Consider the following 4,127-nt stretch of genomic DNA (forward strand, 5'->3'; position numbering starts at 1 on the left):
GTAAAGGGGTCCACAGACCACAAAGCTTGAGATCACTGTACTCACTAAACGGAAACGCTCCACAGTCATTGTAACATGGGTATAATGCTCCAAGGGAGGCCTCCTGGGGCTGTGGTCCTGGGGCTGCTTGCCGGTATCATTAACATTATTAAGAAATAGATCCTTGGATCACGCTACATGGAGTGGCCCATGGGAGAACCAGCCCTATCACAGATCAATGCCTGTGATTCAGAGCGTTCTACCCTTGTGACTTGCAATATGGGAGTTAAGTTGTAATTCCTTCCTTGTATTTCTCTTTCTTTTTTTTTTTTTTTTTGTTAAGAAAATTTTGTGGTTTTATTGTATCATGAGGCATTGAAACATCCGAACAAATCAATATCTGGGCGGTGAGGCAGCTGCTTTCTCCTTCACTTCTTTGGGTTACGAGAGCAACTTGTCAGTAGATTAAAAAAAAAAAAAGACAACCTTTTGCATTACTGAAGTCTTTCCAAGGCATGCGCTGGTACAACACAAACTTCTCCTGTCAGATGTAACTAGTCTAGCATCCAAACATCAGGCACAATACCTCGGTAGCAGCGCACTGCGCCCGCTCCCGCCACAGCCCTGCTCGTTTGTGTATGATATTTGGGGCATCTGGAGGAGTGTGAATAGTATCAGGAAGAGGAGGGAGGAGGAAACAGCACGAGTGCCTGGCTGGGAGGAGGTCAGCCAAAGTTGTGCAGGGCAAGCCTGAACATGTCATTGGTGCAAACCCAAGCATCGTTGATGTTCTTTAATAGGAACATCTGGTGGAACCCCATGATGGGGTCTTCATCAGCCTTGAGCTGGCCCACAACCATGCTGATGATGCAGCTATCTGGCGTGGGCTGATGGTCCTGTGCCGTGATGCTGTGCTGGATTTTCTGGACCGGAAGGCTAGACAACTTCTCCATAATGGCAGCTTTCCCCTGAAACTGCTGTCCTTCCCATGTAAGGCATGATGCGTCAATATAAATTGCGCCTAGTTGGGTTCTGTCGTTATCAAATAACTGGTAGTAATGTTGAATGAAGCTGGATCCAATCTGCTCCCAAATTGGCTTGTCTCCCATTCTGGAGCGTTACCCGGCCTCGTTGAGACCCGAGGGGCTGGCACGATGGAGGCAGCGGCCTGTATTTCTCTTTCTACAGCTTCCTGAGGGCTGTAGCTTTATCTCTCTTGATCAGCAACCGCCAGTGTCTAAGATGACTCCCTTGCTCTTCGAGATGCACCCCTCCCAACCTGAGCCCTGCCAAAAACTGTTGTTTCCTACACAGCCTATATTCTACACAAGATGCTCACAAACACTTCTGCCAAATTTTGTGACCACCCAGTTAGTTGTTTTCACTTGCTATGGTGACAAATAGAAACCGAATAATGAAAATGATGGTAACAATAAGATCAGATATTCAGTAAACACGGATGGCATGGAGACAAATGCCCAATCATGGCAGATCTAGAGAAAACTTTCTGGAAATGTTCACAAGATTTGTATATGTGTCACTTGCAGGGGAATCTGGTCTTCTGGATGGCGATCTTAATTTAATCTTTCATATTACCTTTTATCTGGAACTCTGCAGGTAACTTCTTGGAGAAATTCTGAAGGACAAAAACATTTGAGAAGAATTTCATTCCAGAAATATTAAGTTAGGATCTGACATGAACGTGATTCTAACTTTCAGTGTTTCTATAAATGTTTCTTCGAAAGACGAGAGCTATGTTTTTCAGCCGTGTTGGTTAAATTACTACAGTTTTACGGGATGTGTGAATACTCTCTGTAGATGCACCACAGAGCATTCTGTATCATGTGTGGCGATGTGGTTCACCTAGCTCTGCTCTGAACTTTGTAACCCAAGAGAGGCTTGCCTGAGAGCTGCTCTTGTTTTGGAAGCTCACGATGGCGCAGTGTCAAAAGGAACGAGCTTCAGATCTGACCTGAAAGGTAGTGATCCTGGCTGAACTGGTAGACATTCTAGAGCTTCAGGTCTTCGGCTGTGAAATGGAAAAAGAAATCGACCCTTCCTACCCTTACAGCTTTGTTCTAGGGATCAAATAAGGTAAATACTTTGAAAAACAAAGTGCTTGTCTCTCTCCAGAGGAATTCCCGCATGCTGATGTGCCTCCCTGGACCCGCTCTGGCCCTGTATTGGTGTAACCCCAAATGGTCCTACAGTGTGCCTTGCTCTGCTGCATCCCAGCTGGCTCAGGCGCGCAAGTCTGTTTCAGCGCCTTCATACTTGTTACACTCTTTGCACGGAATGTTCTTCCCTTGGGTAACTGCATGGCTGAGCCCTGATTTCCTTCACATCTCTGTTCAAATATCACCTTAGCAGGAAGGCCTTCTCTGGACACACTCTATGTGTCCGACCCCTGGAGCTCTCCTATTCTCCTTACACCACATCAGTGTTCTTTGTCGCACGTATGCATTTTATAGTTATTTGTTTACCTGTCGATTATCTGACTACAGTGTCACTTCCACAAGAGCGGGCACTTTGCTTTGTTCTGCTGTAATCCTCATGCTTAGAACTGAGCATGCACACCCTCCTCCACCAGAATAAAAGCAATAGACAATAAAAAGACAAGAAAATTGCAGACTGCCGTATCAGACTATGAGACAGGGCAGGCTGGCTGGAAGAAATTTCAGTGGGGTAGACCACAGAGAACAAAGAAGAGGAGACCCCATGTTTCCTCCTGCTCCCACTCCCACCCCTTGGCTTAGATGTATTACAGCAAAGCCTCAGTGTAATTATGGGCATTTAGATTGTTTACTCCTTGTTAACCACCCTCTTTGCTCACTAAATTGGTCCAAAGCCCGTGGCATGAGTAACTAAGTGTGCAGCAATTTGGCACGCGGCGTGCCCCCAGCAGCAACAATGGGGTTGTGTGGACCGACTGGGCTCTGGGTGCAGCCTTCTGCCCATGCGGAGCTCAGGCAGGTGGCTTCCACTGCCCACAGCACTTTTGATGTCCCGGCAGGCACGCCGGGGGACTTGCTCACCCCTGGGATCTTCACTCTTGGCTTCTCGCGGGTGCCTGATTGGTCTCCCCGATTCCAGGCTTTCTCTGCACCCTACCCAAGGGGGCAGAATAATTCCCCTCCCCGCTTCAGGGGGAATGGCATCCACGCTGCCTCTGCCTGGCCTGGCTTTTGCCTGCCTGGCCACCTCACCTCACATGTCTCTTCTCACTCATCTCTTACCTGCTTCCCTATTCAGGTCCTGCCTCAGGCCATTGGCACTAGCTGTTCCTCTCAGATCCTCACAGCTGCCTCCTCTAATCCATGTAGTAGTTTATATGAATGACTGAATGGATCATATGACTGGGCAAGTCCTGGTCTCTCTCTGTATCTTCATTTCCCCATCTGATAAATAGGTAGATGGATTTAAGTTCTACGTTCCTTTCCAAAATGTATGTCTGAGTATTAGGCAAGTCACTTAATGAGGCCACAAAATTTCTTTCTTTCTGGATTTTTTTTTTTTTTAAGTAGGCTCCACACTGAGTGTGGAGCCCAACGCGGGGCTCGAACTCAGGACCCTGAGATCAAGACCTGAGCTGAGATCAAGAGTCGGACACTTAACCGACTGAGCCACCCAGGTACCCTGAGACCACAAAATTTTTTGAAGACCCTACTGGGCACAGAGTTCTAGGGGCTATGTAAATAGTGGTGAAAAAATAAGATGGAAAGGCTGCCCTGAAGGGGCATACTTTCTAGTGGATGGAGATTGACAGACAATAAACATAGAAACAAGATGATTTCAGCTTTACTGGTAAGTACTGTAACAATAAAAATAAGGGAATGTGATGGAGAGTAAATCATGGCAGGGGCTTTGGTTAGAATAGTCAAGGGGGGCCTCTTTGAGGAGGTGACTTTTGAGTTGAGACCTGAGTGACAGTGAGCTGACACAAACATTCCAAGGAGGAGAGCAGGTACAGGGGCGCAGAGAAAGAAATGAGGGCATTATCTTCAAGGAGCACAAGGAAGGCCTGTGCAGAAGGGGAGAGTGTCTGGTGGGCAGGACATAAGAGATGAAGGTCTTGTCCAGGGGCCCTGGTATACAGTGTGCACCTCATGCTAGGGTGGAGGATTTTAGGAGGAGAGTGACTTATATCT

The 4,127-nt window shown here is 47.2% G+C and overlaps 1 pseudogene; it reads right to left on the bottom strand.

Annotated features, from left to right (window-relative positions):
* Nucleotides 1–533: 533 nt before the first annotated feature.
* LOC114211926 (nuclear transport factor 2 pseudogene) lies at nt 534–1,141 on the bottom strand (annotated as a pseudogene).
* Nucleotides 1,142–4,127: the final 2,986 nt, after the last annotated feature.

This window comes from Eumetopias jubatus, unplaced genomic scaffold, assembly GCF_037043125.1.
Source record: "Eumetopias jubatus isolate StellerSeaLion01/CBP00866 unplaced genomic scaffold, mEumJub1_p1.0 scaffold_5, whole genome shotgun sequence".
Classification (NCBI taxonomy): domain Eukaryota; kingdom Metazoa; phylum Chordata; class Mammalia; order Carnivora; family Otariidae; genus Eumetopias; species Eumetopias jubatus.